Genomic DNA, 15009 nt, shown 5'->3' with positions numbered 1-15009 from the left:
AGTGTGTCCAGAAGGCCATGGAAAGTCTGCCCAGGAGGTTAGAGAAAGCTTCACTGGCCAGCACTTTAGAAAAGCATTTGCCTTTGCCCATGGGAGGGCATTTATGGCAGGGGAACTGCCTGGGCAGAAGCCTGGAAGTGTGGAACCTTACAAGGTGCTTATTATGGCAGGAGGGAAGGTTACAAGGAACGGGTGGAAGGATATGAGCCTGAAGAAGCAGGCAGGCGTGTGTGTCAGGCTAAGGATTTTGAACCTTGTTCTGAGGGCAGTGGGAGCCAAGCAAGGCACCTAGTCAGGTCTGCCAGGGTGGCTGCATGGCTCCGGTCTCCTCCTCTACCTGACCTCTAATGGCTGGGGCTGGGCTCTGAGCCTTTTCCCTTCTCTGGCTGAGCTCTGTCCCTCGATGATCTCATCCCGTCCCATGGCTTTAAATACCATCTTTAAGCTGCTGATTTCCATATTTATATCTGTAGTCAGGGCCTCTCTTCTGAGCTCCCAACTCATGCATCCAACTGCCCACTTGGCATCTCTACTTGGACGTCTCACAAGCATCTCAAAGTTAACAAGTCCAAAACAGGATTCTTCATCATGCCTACCCAACCTTCTCCACCCACCCCCAAAAGCCTGCTCCCTTCCCCGACCCACTGCAGTAAATGGTGCCACCATCCACTTGCCCTCTTCCTAATGGCGTAGCTCAGGTTATCAGCCTACTGGTTCCACTTCCTAACTCCCACCCACCCACACCTCTCCAACACCACTGCTGCCCCTGCAGGCAAGACCTGTCCCTACCCACCTGGATGACACAGTAGCCACCTCACTTCCTCCCTGCTCTCAATCTCACCCTGCCAGTCCATTCTCCAATGCATGACAGATCCGTGAAAAAGGAAAAAGTACGTTAATCTATCACCTAAAATCCTTTACAGGCATCCCTCACTACCTGGAATAAAATCCAAGTTCCCAGCGGCTTCAAAGCCTGGCGTGATCTGGCCCTTGTGCTTCTCTGAACTCACTTTGCCTGATTCTCTCTCATCACAAGCCCCAGCCACGTGGCCTTCTTTGAGTTACTAAAAGCATGTCTTGCCCCTTCTCACCTCCAGGGTCTTTGCCTATGCCGTTCAGTCTGCCTGGAACATACTGCCCCAGCTCTTTGCACATCCCCCTGGCAAAACAGATGCCTGGACAGTCTCAGTCATAATGCCTTATTCTCTTCATAGCACTTTTTTTGTGTGACAGAGCCTCATTCTGTCACCCAGGCTAGAGTGCAGTGGTGCAATCTTGGCTCACTGCAAACTTGCCTCCTGGGTTCAAGTGATTCTCGTGCCTCAGCCTCCTGAGTAGCTGGGATTACAGGTGTACACCGCCGCACACAGCTGATTTTTGTATTTTTAATAGAGACAGGGTTTCACCATGTTGGCCAGGCTGGTCTCAAACTCCTGGCCTCAAGTGATCCACCTGCCTCCGCCTCCCAAAGTGCTGGGATTACAGGCATGAGCCACCACACCTGGCCTGCTCTTCATAGCACTTTTCAGTCTGTCTTCCCTAACAGAAGCAAGTGCAGAGGCAAGTACAGTATGCTTGGCATACAGCAGGTGCTCATTAAATGACTGTGGAGTGAACAAATCAGAGAATAAGAGAAGGGGACCTAGAAGTAGGAGATTGGGCAAGAGAGAGTGAGACCTGAAAGGACAATGCAAATAGAGGAAAGGAACCAGCATCAGGCCAGATGTCTGGATTTAATCTTAGGGGCACTGGGGAGCCACAGAAGGTTCCTGAGCAGAGACACAGACACGGAGATGATCATTAGTACAGGGAAGGCTGTATGCCTGGTGGTCATGTAAATGGGCTCTGAAATCAGACAGGCTTAGATCAGATCTTGGTTCAACAACTTACCAACATGGGTCCTCAGTTTCCTCCTTTGTAAAATGGGACCTGCTGAAGATCCTACAACTGGGGCTACTGAGATGATAAATGAAGCAGTGCACATCAAGTTCTTGTGAAAGAAACATTAGCCGACACTGCTACTGTAGGGTTGTCACCTAAGCAACTTATGTGTGTCTGACATTGCACTTGGTGCTGGGGATACCCGGGGAACCTGAACCAACCCCTGCTCACAGTCTGGTGGGAGATGTTTACCTGTCTGTAGTTCCCCAGGATCCACTGTACAGAAGGTAGAAACCAGGCAGAGAATTAATTCTGGGAGAATCAGGGGAGGCCTCCCAGAGGTGACATTGGATTTCGGGGAGACAGTTTCCTTGAGAGAATATTTTGAGTCAGCAGCCACTGGCCTGTGAACAAGAGAAGAGGGGTGTGTTTTGGCTGCTCAGCTCTCAAAATAACCCGAATCCGAGGGCGGACAGCCCCGCAAGCCTCAGGAGCTATGCCATTTCAGGCCAGGTTCCTGCGACCTTGGAACAGTCCTTGCCCTGCCCCGCAGCGTCCCCCAGCAAGAGGTCTGGGCAGCCAGTGCAGGCACCACAGACACAGGCCCTCTCTCCCCTGGCACATGGGTCACTGGGCTCTCCTGAGACCCAACTCATCTTTGCATTTGGGCTTCTGAACCAGTGCCTTGACCAAAGACCAGCAGGTGGCAAGAGGGCAGGCTCAGAGCTTGGCCACTGCCCTCACTCCTGCCTCCGGGCCTCCCGGCTCCCATCTTCCTGCTTCGGTCTCTGTGTCTTGGCTTCAGTTCCTCTGTGTCTTCCTCTGTCTCTGCGTCCCTCCCTCTCCCTCCCGTCTTAGGTCTTGATGTATCTCTTTTTTTAAAAGAAAATTATTATTAATTTTTTTAAATTAATGAATCATAATTGTATACATTTATGGGGGACAATATGATGCTTTGATGTATACAGACACACACAATGTGGCATGATCAAATCACACTAATTAACATATTCATCACCTTCCTTGCCTATCATTTTTTATGGTAATATCGATTTCTCTTTTGAAGTCAGTCTCTGTTTCTCTCCCCTCTCCCTCTTCCGCCTCCTTTCCTCCCTCCCTCTCCTCCCACTCCTAGCCTCTCAAGTTCCTCTCTGCCTGACTGTGTCTTTCTCTCCTTTCTCTTTCCCCTCCTCCCCTACCCTCCCTCTGCTCAACTCCCTCCAGTAAGAGGCTTCCTAGAACACACACACACACATCTGCACATGCACATGCACACACGCGCGCGCGTGCACACACACACACACACACAGGTTTCCTGAACCCCTTTTAAAACCAAAGTCCAAGCTGTAGACTCCCATGGCCTGGAACACAGGGAAGAGGGTGGGATTGGCCCGGAGGGGTGTGTGCTGAGGCTAATGGCAGGGAGGGGGTCTCCTGCACCCTGGCCTTCACCCCCACCCTCACAGCCGCGCACTGGAGACACTGTGCTGGGGGCAGGGAGGAGACTTCTGAGCGGGTTCCCTGCTGCGTGTGGCTGCTGTGCTTCCCGGGCAAGTTGGACTGGGCAGGTCGGACTGCGGATCGGGTTATTGGGCCCATTCAGCAGAATTATAAATAGCAGCTTGTGCCTGGCCTGGCCCAGAGAACAACCAGGGCTGCCGCAGGGCCCCCCAGGCCCCCCGTTCTCCACCCCTCCAGCCATTGCTCTGAGGCAACGCCTGTTGTCCCCCGTGCTGTCAGTGGGTCCCAGGTCAGTATCCGATGTGCTGTCGCCATGGCAACCTGCATGTCCCTGTCTCAGGTTACGAGACATGGGGGTGGGGGAACTGAGGGACAGGTCCAGTGGCCTGGAATCAAAGGTCACTGCTCTGTGCTGGGGCTTGCTGACTCTCTTGGGGGCTGGGAAGTGGGGTCCTGTCCCCTGGAAATCTCACCACGCTGGAGGAAGCTGAGGCAGAGATGCCCCGAGGTCTGGCAGAGGGGCACAACCCCAGGACTCTGCCAGTGAACTTGGCACAGTGGGTCAGGCCCAGACCTTGAAGTCAGAGAGACACAGGAAATCCTTCATCCTCACCTACTGCTTAGCTCATCCTGGGACCACCATTTAACCCTCTGAGCCCAGTATACCCCTCACCCCCTGCCCCAGTGTTATTGAGGAGATCAAAGTCAACCAGCTGGGAGACAGGTCCCTCAGTCCTGTACTTAACTCATTAGTCCCTGGGGACAGTGTGGCTCAGGGTGAAGCTCACAGACTTTGGAGTCACACTGGCCTGGGTTCAGATCTGACCTCTGCCATTCACCAGCTAGGTGATCTTAAGCAGGTTGCTCAATCTCTCTGAGCCTCAGTTTCCCCATCTATATAATGGGCATGAAAACAACACCTACACCTGTGTTGTTTGAGGGTGAGATGGGCAACAGTGGCAGAAGGTGCATAGCCCCGGTCCCTGAAGGTGGCAGCTATACTTGTCATTTTTGTCACTTTCCAAACTGCTATTTCTATTTCAACCTCCTCGTCAGAGACAGCCCTGACTTCCTTGATAACTCCCTGGGTCACTTCAAGTGATTCCTTTTCCCTCCCAGGTCTGTTTTCCCATCTGCAAAATGACCACAGGACCACTCAGGCCCTGCCCAGTGCTGAGATCTGCCTATCTTAAGCAGCCCCCGCAGGGGCTGCGCTGTTCTATTATTATATACTGACACCCTCACCTGGGTCTGGGCTCCTGAAATCTGAGCTTGGTGTGAGTGACATCCTGCATGGTTGCCAGGCAACCAAGGCGCGAGCTGGGAGGCTTGGGTGTCAGGGTGTCCATCAGCAGCCCTCTCCCCAAAGGCTGGAGGGAACAAGAGGGCTCAGGGCAGATCCTTGCCTGGCTAGCCCAGGAAGGACTGCCCCTCCTCTCATACCTGCACAAGTCCACCCTCTCTTGGAACCCACTTTCTCAGGGTGAAAGGGGCTGCTGGCCTGGGATATTTTTGTAGATGGAGCACGTGGTCAGGCTCAGAGAGAGAGAGAAACTGGAGCCTCCTTGCACTGCTATCTGATACAGCTGCTGTCACCATCACCCTCTTCCTGGAAGTCTGCAGCCTAAGTGTGCCCAAAAGCATGGAGAATTCCCTGACCCCCTCAGGGGGCCTGACGCTGACTTCTGGAGCTTCCAGGGCTCTTTGCACGGGCCTTGAGCCACGCTTAACAAATCATATCACCCTTACATTTACCTAGTCTCCCTGCATGACCTCTTGTATTTTCATTCCTTCACCTAACAAATGCTGTATTGAGTATCCTTCCCAGCTCCGCTTTGTTCTGAGTGACCTTGGGCAAGTTACTTGCCTTAGTTTTCTTTTCTATAAAATGGGGATAATAAGAATACCTGCCTCATAGGGATGTGATGTGGATCGGATGAGATGACGTGTAAAAAGTGCCTCTTGCAGGGCTTGGCACATAGAGAATGCTCCATAAATGTTAGCTTATTATCATTAATTTTATTCAGTTGTTATCATGTGCAGGCCCCATGCCAAGTTAGGAGGGAGCAGTACCAGGCTTTCTGAGGACAAGGGCTGTGTCTGGTTCCTCTCCATCCACACTGCATTACACATCGAAGTCGATCCACAGCAAAAGTTTGTGAGATGAGTGGAAATAAGAAATGAACGATTTCCCCTGAAATTCATTACTCAGCTCGTGTGGAGATGTTAGCTTTGAACACCTTTCATAGCTCCAGGTATTCCTCAGGCTCTCTTAACGGCTGCATCATCCACAAAACTACCGAAGTGTGTTTGAAATCTCTTTGTCAGTTTTCAGTCTGTGCCCTTTGATTGGGGTGGGGTGGAGCAAGTGGGCCCATGAGTACGTCAGGCCGACTTAAATGGCAAGGCAGACAGATGGCAGAGGGAGCAGGACTTGGCACTGATAGGAACCCAAGACGAGACCTGCCTTTCATTTCACTCCTTCAGCGCCTCACTGGCCTCACCCTGGTCCCAGCACCGTCTGAGTGACCTGTGTCAAGCAGGTCACTTGTCCCCTTGGAGCTACAGACCCCTCATCTGTAAAATGGGCACCTTGCTCCCACTTTCCAGGGTTACAGGTGAGACAGAGGAGGCTGCACTGTGATGAACTCCCTCAAATAACAGTAATTATTTATAGCAAGATAACAGTGCTGTAGGAGAGGGCTGGGCTGGTGGCCGCTCCTCCCTGGGGCCTGCCATGCGTCAGCAAATCAACATTGGGTGGCCGCCAGCCCTCTGGCCCGGGGCCGTTCCTAACAGCAGGTGATGCGGCCAGGCTGATGGTGCCAAATTTCATCCTTGACTTCTTCCAAACAGGAAGGGGCTGCCATCTGCTTCCCACCCCTCACACCCAGCCCGCTGGGCCAGCCATGGCCCCTGTACTGTGCCCCACTAAGGGCCCTGGCCTCGCACCTGTCAGCCCCACCAGGAATTCCCTTAGTGGATGCTGAAGCTGGGGGTACCCTGAAAGCATCCTCCTGTCTGTCCCACAGCCCACATGGACACTGGGCAGAGAGGAGGGGAGCAGGGTGGCCCTGTCTTTCCATCTCCCCCAGAACCCCGCCTCCCACTTCCCTGGCATCTCCACCAAGGGGCAGCCCCATTAGTGCTCCTTCCAGATCCAGGAGCCTATTGAGTGCCGAGGTCATGTGCACAGCCTTGGGACTCAGGGCCTAATGCAAATCCTGGTCAGGCCATTCCCTGGCTGTGTGACCTTGGCCAGTCATCCCACCTCCCTGCACCTCGGCTTAAATAAGGGTACCTTCCTGGGATCAGGGGAGAGCGGGATTATTGAGATACTGCCTGGGGAAAAGGTGGAGACAAGGAGCAGCAGGAGGTGGTTATAAAACTTTGCTGCTCTCACGCTCATCTCTGTGACTGCCGCTGCTCCTCCAATGCCATTACAACATTGGCCATCTCCCCGCCAAAAATGTTACCTCGTTTCCTCCGGTTCAGTAACGGTATCCTACCTGTAGGCTGGGGCTCAGTACACAGCAGGTGCCCAGTGGGTGTTCTCTGCCTTTGTATTCAAACATAAGCGTGGAAGGAGGGGATGAGTCCTGACCCAGGAAATCTTGTTCTTTCCCAGTTTCTGGGGTCCAGCCACAAGTTTCCATGGCCACTTTTCCACGTGCCCACTCAGCTAGCTTTTGCCATGTGCCAACTGTGTCTGCCAGGTGTGCTGGGAACTCAAAAATGGTTGGACCCTAAAGGGCATGAATGGTCAAGCCCTATGGAGGGATCAGCTGACTGCCCAGAGAGTGGGGTTAGCATAGGATTTACTCAGGAAGGGGCCCCTGGAGCGGGGCTCTCAAGGGTGAATAGGAGTCCACCAAGCAGAGAAGCAGAAGGCAGGGAATAGCCTGTGCTAAGGCGTAACCAGTGGTCCACAAGGCAGCTCTGAGTTGGTTTTTTATTATTAAAACAAGAAAATTTCCCCATGTAGATGTTTCAGTGGCCAGAATATTACTCTGTCTGATCCAAGGACACAGACGACCCCATCAAAGTAGAGGTTGAGGGTGTCATGACCAGAGAGGCCCCTCCCCTGGGCTCCAATCCAGTGTCAAAGACTTATCACAAGTCAGCATGTAAAAGTCTCTTAGAAGCCATCTAGCCCAACCTCTTTAGTTTTCAGGTGGGGAAACTGAGGCCAAAAAGAGGAGAAGGTGGAGCAGGAACAGCTAATGGCAGACTTCATTACCAGGCTTGCCCAATGCCCACCCACCCATGGTGGGTGTGACCAGCTGTGGGGCCGCATGCTCTGCTCATGATTGTGAGCTGCACGGTCACCCCTGGAGATGTCGCTGTCTCTGGGATGCAATGCAGGCCCCTGATATCTCTAGCCTTAGTTTTCTTACTTGTGAAATGGAAATGGTCAATGGATCCTTTTGAGCTTAAAACTGAAAAGCATCTAATGAACACTCATATAATTCCATTTTGTTGTTCTGTCATTGGGTTCAGGGTAAACCTGAATGGCAGATTTTCCTGAAAGCTAAAGTCATCTGTTGGCATGGTTTGGGGGTTCAGGGGCCACCCTGCAGACAGCTCCAGCGGCAGTGATGAAGTTTCTGCTATAGGTTAGCCTTTTATTCTCTTCTGGAGTCTTCATGGGTGCCCCATTTTTTGCTACCCGTCCACCTTCCAAACTGAGACACTAAGACCCCCACTCCAGGTAGTAAAACTGTTCGCCCTAATTGCTTCCTCACACCCCACCACACACACATAGTCTAGACAGAGTCTTATTTCCGAAATGCACATGCTTTCTGCACACCTCAACACCCAGCCCACTCAGACGTGTGCAGGCTAGCTTATACACAACCACACACATCCTGGCCTGCACAGACACGCATCTATGCATGCACACATAGACATGAACTTCAGTGGACAAGAGGGAGCAGGGCTATTCTGTGCTGCACTGATAGTAGGTCATAAAACACTCAGTAAATATAAAACAACAAAAATTGTTAGCAGGAAGAAAATCTCAGCTCAACCTAAAAAGCTTTGTGACCACCAGCATTGACACAGACTATCCTGGACAAAGAGAGTGAACTCCCTGTCAAGGGGGGCATGCAAACACAAGCAGGACTTAACAGAGACGCTGTAAAGGGCTTAGGCATCACAGGGATGTTGACCTTTGAGGTCCCTCCTGATCTCTGGATTCAAGCAGGTTTGGGGAGTCAGGGCCTCTTCTGAGCTTTGTAAACACTGTTCCCTTTTGGTGGCCTCTGTTCTAGAAGTGTCTCTTCTTCCTGCGGTACCATCACAGTAAAGGACCTGGTGGTTAGGGACCAACTCAATGCAGGCCTGGTGCCATCAGGATCTGGGTCAGCCACTAGAGATGCACACACCTGCACACGCCCCCCAACCTAGCACCCATTTCGTAGCAGGCCCAAACCTGGAGAAAGAAACAGAGGTGGCAGCTCCGGCCTTGTCAGTCCCTTATAACAAGGAGTCAGAAGTAGTGAAGACCTGATTTGAATGTTACAAAGCAGGAGGTCTCAGGACAAAAATATCTACAGGGGCAGGGAGTGAGTATGGTGGGCTGGAGAAAGATCCTTTGACTTGAAGATTTGAACCTAGGTTCCAACCACATCTTAAACCCAAAACCTAAACTCTCCTAGATCATGTCTCACAGAGGACAGATCCTAGAGGCAGCATGACATGAGGCCTGGGATTCAGGAGAATTTTGAAATGCAGAAGGATGGTACTGGAGGAGCTGGGGCTGTGCCCTACTGGGAAAGAGGGAATCAAACAGCACCTCCCACTCTTTCTCTGCCAAGTTGCCTGTCATCAGACCCAGGGCTTCAGAGAAAGGAGGCAACTGCAAGGCTGAGAAAGCAGAAGGGAGCAGAGCTTGGCAGGGCCATTGCTGATTGCTGGGGACAAGGAGAGGCTGCTGGACGTGAATACCTCCAGAGTCTGAGGTTTGGGGTCTCCTGGAGCCTTGAAAGCACTTTGGCACTTGAGCTCTTAAACGTTCTGGCTGAGGGATCTGGGCAGGACTTGAACCTACTTGAGAAGCTGAAGGAGTCACACCAGGGCTCAGGGGAGAGGAGGCTTGGGGCTGGTTCTTGGCAAGTCATGAGGACAGGGTATCTTCAAGGTATCCCTTAGGCCTCCCCAGAGCAGCCCAAGATTGGAGAAGGGCCTGGCACTCAGGGAAAATTTGGCCCAAGGATGAAGGTGGGACACATTCCTGGAGCATCCATCCCTGGAGTAGAGGTGGGTGGCAGGCTTAGGAAGGTGAGTCCTCTGACTGGCCTTGGGCCTGAGCCCAGCTCTGCCAGCACCTGCTCCATGGCCTTGCGCCAGAGCCTTCCACCTGAGGGCCTCCATTTCCCCATCTAGAAATCACTGTCATCCCAGTTTCTAGTTTCTCTCGCTGGCTAGGCTCTGGGCTGAGCCCTGTGCCCTGCATTAACTCACATTTTCCTCCCAACAACCCTGGGAGGGAGGGGCTGTGATTGTCTCCATTTCAGAGAAGTGACAACTAAGGCCAGAGAATGACTTAAGTGGTTTCCATGGAAGGTAGAGGCTTCCGGGGATGGAGGAAGTTCCCAGGAGGAGACTGCACTGGGGGTTGCAGATCTAGGGACCCTGAGATGGAGAAGGTGGTAACAGGCAGAGAAGAGAGGAGAGGGCATTCCAGATAGCAATCTTGGTCATGCTATGGTGTGGAGCTAGGGCTGCTGTGGGGGCCATAGACTGTGGGAATGGAGGGAGCCAAGCTATACCCTGCCGTGTCCTGGCTTGCTTTTATTTGGGGGGCTTGGAGCCTCAGCATCAAGCCCTTGGCTCTGTGCAGCTTCATCAAGGCTAGGGTCCCCTGGGCCTGCGTCCCCTGGGAGGCTGCATTCGCATCTGTCCCCGCGCAGATGGCTGGTGAGCACAGCTAGCAGCCCCCACCCCCACCCGCACCCCCTTCTGTCGCGAGGACTCGGCTGCGCTGTGGAGTGTGGTGCGGCATTATTTTTAGAAGTGGCACCATCTGTTCAAGGTGCCGGGTGGATTCTGTTCGTCTCCGCAGTGGCCAGGGACAGACATGCCAAGTCAGGGGAAGAGCTACAGAGCTAGTCAGGCCCCCCCATGGTCACACTTCAGCCAGGATGGTCACTAATCAGCATGCGCACAGGGCATGGGGTTCCAGGGTCTGGGGTCTGGGGTCTGGGGCTGCCAGTGGGGCAGCTCTGGGGCCAGGAGAGCGGACGCAGAGGATGAGTTTGAGGTAGGCGGCGGCATGTGCCCCCCCACACCCCACCTGGTCCCTGGGACTGGGCCCAAGGGCTGCCTCCTGGCAGATTCAGAGTGTCCTGGCCCTGACCTCCAGGTTTCAGGGACGAATGGAGAATAGGCAAAGGAGAAAAGTACAAAGGCTGGACCATAAGGATCCTCAGTGGGACCCAGCACTGGGTGTGGCAGAAGACACCGGCCTGGCCAGGGTAGCCCAGAGGACTAGGACATCTCCCCACTCCTGACCCACATGCTGCAGTGTGTTCCACTGCCTGAGGGGCCACTGTGTAACACTGTGATCCAGAGCAGGGGCTCTGAAAGCAGCCTGCCTGGGCTCCAATCCAACAATTACGTGACCCCGCGCAATCTCTTTAACCTTTCAAAGCCTCCATTTGCTCATCTGTGAAAGGGGATACCAATAGAAGCTCCTTCCTGGGGTTCACATGTGGATTTGCTGGTTTGATGCCTATAAAGTGTGGCACGTGTCCGGCCCTCAGCAAGAATGCATTTGGCATAAGTTATTCCTACCATCTGGTTGGCCAGTTTCTGCTTTGAAAGGCAGGTGTCACCCTAATATTCCTCGCTTCCCATGTCATTCCATAGTCCAACTGCTTTCTCGGTGTCGTGGAACCAGACCTGGTGGAGGCCCGTTCTGTGCTGGGGACTGGAGAGGCCCTGTTCCTGGGGAGCTCAGGGCCTAGTTGGGGAGGCAAGCTGGCAAAACCCACCCCAAGGCAGTGGGTGGAGGGTCAAAGTATGGATTTAAGGAGTGAGCCACACGTGACGGGCTGGCAGAGGGAAGAGAGTTGGAATTTGGAGCAGAGGAATTGGAGAGAACTTCACAGAGAAGTTGGCATGAGGACTAGATCTTGGAGAGTGAGGTTTGGATTAATGGAAAAGCAGGTGGTAGACCATTCTGGATCCAAGGAACATATATGCAAAAGTTGGAAGGCAGGAACTTGCATTAGTTGTTCAGAAAATGGCAAGGACCATAAGGTCCCTCAGTGGGACCCAACACTGGGTGTTAACTTAGACAAGACCCCAGAGAGGCCAACTCGGACCCCAAGGAGGCTGGCTCAGACCCCAGAGAGGCCAGCTCAGAGCCAATCAGGTGGGATGTGGGAAGCTGTAGTCATGAATATGTTTTCTTAAATAGGCACTGGTAGCCAGTGAAAATTTTTAATCCAGAGACAGCCATGCTCAAATCCAAAAGGCAGCATAATGTGGCAGCTTCAGAGTCAGAAAAGCCCAGTTCTACTCCCAGATCTGCCACTCCTCATTAGCTGTGTGAGCTTGAGCGTAATGTTATTTTACCTCTCTGAGCCTCAGTCTCCTCATCTGTAAAATATGCATAATAATACCTACCTCATGGGGTTGTTGAGGGATAAGGTATGAGCAGAGCCTCACACAGCCTCTGACATGCAGAAGCCACTCTAAATGGCAGTCACTGTCAGCTTCACTCTGTGGTCACTGAAGGAGGGTGTAAGGCTAGAGAACCAGGGGGCCGAGGGGCTGTGGATGAAGAGCCTAAACCAGAGTCGGGAGCCTGGGGAGGGGAGGAAGAGGAGTTAGGCTGAACCTTTACGCTGATGCTTCCTGGGTCTGTTCACCAGACTGGACATGAGGGAAGGATTAGAGTCAAGAGTGGCCCAGATAGTGCTGTGGATGCCCTTAGTAACACAAGGGTCACAAAAGAATGAGGAGACTTAGGAGAGCCTGAGGGCCTGGAGGACCTTTGGAGGGGACATTTGGCAGCCACAAGAAGGTCAGTTCTGGAGCTTGGGAGAAAGGCCATGGTGGAAAGGTCGGTCTGGGAACCACCCACGTTAGGGTGAAAGTTGATGCCAGATGGGTGGCATTGCCCAGGGAGAGGCAAGGCATTAAGAGGGCAGGACCATGGGGAAACCTACAGTTACCCCAAAACAGAGAAGCCATGGAGGCCTGGGCAGACATGGTCAGAGAAGCACAGGAGAGTGGGAAGAAGGAAGGGAGGTGCCATCAGCCGTGGGCAGGGACGTGAAGACTGAAAAGGGCCCTGGAGTTTGCCAGTGGGGGTCCTCATCAGAAGCCACCCAAGGGCCTAGCCTACCAGGAGGTGGCATTTGGATGGTTAGGGCCAGGGAGTTGGAGATTATTTTGAGCCACAGACTGAGTCACAAAAGCAAAGCAGGACTTTAGAACCCAAAACCAGGAAAGTGTGGGCTACAAGAGGAAGGAAGCCTAGAGATGGAGGAACAGGAGCCCCAAAGCACGAGGACAGGAGTTCTGCTCATTTAAAATTCACAGCCCCCACCATCCGCTCATTCATCTCTGCAGGGTGGGGGCTGCAGACCTGTGTTTTAACCAGCCCTCAAGCGATGCCAACATAGGTAGCCCTCAGGGAACCACTTTGAGAAGCCCTGTTCTGGGGTCCTTGACCCGCACCCAGAGAAGACTTTATCAGGAGAGGAAGGAGAGAACACCTTTACCATGAGGGAGGGTGCAGACCCAAGTGCAAACCTCTGCTTATCCCCACGTGCTCTCAGCTGCTCCTCTGGCTTCCTGGCCTTTTGATTTTCCTCCTTCAGATCTGAGGCCAAGTCAGTAGCCTCACAGAGATCTCTGGCTTTCTGCCAAGGAGACTCTGGGTGGAGATAACCAGGGCTCAAGTGTGGAAGATGAGTGCACAGTCACCAAACCAGGGGCACCTCTGCTTTAGTCTAGAAGAAGTAGAACAGTGTCTGGCCACAGTAGTGAGAAATAGAAGCTAAAAGACACTTCCACCCATGCACATACGCAAATCCCTGCTGGTACCTGCATCATTCTCATTTCCTCACTCCTTTGAATCCAAGAGTCCTACTTTCTGCTGTTTTAATGTCTCTTTCTCAATATAGCTAGATTTCCTAGCATCTGCATTCTTGGAACACATAGAAAGACTTTCCTCCAAGTCTTAGCTTCCTGTTTCTCTGATCTGGACCCCAAAGGACTCACTCAACTATCCAAAAGTAATCTCCCAACTTAGACACATCCCCTGGCACCTCTGTGGGTGAGTTTTTCCTCCCTCACCCCATGGAGGAAATAATTTACTAAGCTCAGTCAGACTGAGATGCTACCACTTAAATATGCTCCCAGTTCTGGCAGAAACCAGAAGGAAAGGACCACACACAGTACAAAAGAATGAATCACTAATGGTGGAATTTCTGGCATCAGTGACAGATGGCACTGATGGACTGAAGTGGGTCCACAGTGCATGCACTTCAGTGACCCTGAGTCACCTTTTATACAGTATCATTTTGTTAGCTCAGTCCTGCCCCCTCAAAGCCTAAAAAACAGGCTTTGAGCATCAGCACTAAAATGTGGGGTCAGCTCCCCATGCTTGCTCACAGAACTCACGGAAAAGGCCCAGTGCCTTCCCCAGCGCCTACACCCAGCACCCTAGGTGTTGGAAGGGGGTTGCACCTTTGTCTTGGCTTTCCCAACCCCACTCTTCATTGGTCAGCATTGCTGTCCTGGAGAGTTCCTAGGGGCACTTAATAACATCCTGCTCTGTGTCAGCACCTCAGTGTGTGGACAGCTCCTTCACATGTTGTCCTTAACGCCCACCTCCACCTCCCTAATCAGCACTGTGCCCTTGAGGACAGCTCCCAGGGAAGCCAGTTCCCCACTGCCAGCTTTGTCCTCCCCAGGGATACTGTCTTTCAGCATCAGGACCACGTGGGCAGCTCTCACTCCCAGCCTAGGTTAGTCAACCTGCTGGGGAGAGAGGGGGCCTGTAGTTATCAGGTTCCCTGACCTCAGCTACCCAATCCCTCCCCAGCACCGACCTCCGTCCATCCATCAGCACTTCATTCCCAGAGACAGCGCCCTAGGCCCCAGCCCTCCATGGTCAGAGGTGAAGCCTGAGGCCTCACCAACCAGCCAGTGACCTGTTGTGTGTGGTCAGAATACTGACCGCAGAAGAACCCTGTGCCTCACTGTAGAAACCAGAAAGGAAAAACGGCAAAGAAATTGGTCTGCTGGACAGAAGGGTGTGAGCCTAGGTTGCTGTTAAGAGTGCCTGTGTATGAGAGAGGGCTGGCCCTGCCACCCCTTAACTGTAAGACCTTACACCAATCACTGCACACTCAGTCTGTCTTCTCCTGTATAAATGGCAGGGCTGGAGTACCAGTGCAAAGCATTGTTGTGAAGGATTAAACAAGCTAAGTGCATAAAGCAGTGCTGAGCACATAGCAGGAATGATGTTGGTGTTGCTGTTATCATTTTTTGTTCATCTTCCAAGCCTCTGCTTGTAATCCACAGGGACGGAGCAGACAGTGGGAGAGAATGAGGGGGATGAGGGCAGAAGAGGACAGTGTCATGTTGGCCAGTTAGGCCAGTTAGGACCTGGAGGCTGGAGGCAGCCAGTGCTGCAAAGAAGAC

At 52.7% G+C, this 15009-nt stretch overlaps 1 protein-coding gene across 19 annotated transcripts in view; it reads left to right on the top strand.

Moving 5' to 3' along the window:
* The window catches only part of ATP2B2 (ATPase plasma membrane Ca2+ transporting 2), a 383942-nt gene that overhangs the window by 233133 nt on the left and 135800 nt on the right, over positions 1–15009 (top strand). The window contains exon 1 of one of the 19 annotated variants that reach the window (XM_016940460.3): positions 3531–3631. The exons of the other annotated variants lie outside the window; for them this stretch is intronic. The gene's annotated coding sequence lies outside the window, so the exon portion shown is untranslated. Of the gene's footprint in view, positions 1–3530; positions 3632–15009 lie in introns of those variants that run through there. 19 annotated transcript variants of the gene reach the window in all.

This window comes from Pan troglodytes, chromosome 2 (assembly GCF_028858775.2).
Source record: "Pan troglodytes isolate AG18354 chromosome 2, NHGRI_mPanTro3-v2.0_pri, whole genome shotgun sequence".
NCBI lineage: Eukaryota > Metazoa > Chordata > Mammalia > Primates > Hominidae > Pan > Pan troglodytes.
This window is presented reverse-complemented; position numbering and strand designations above follow the sequence as displayed.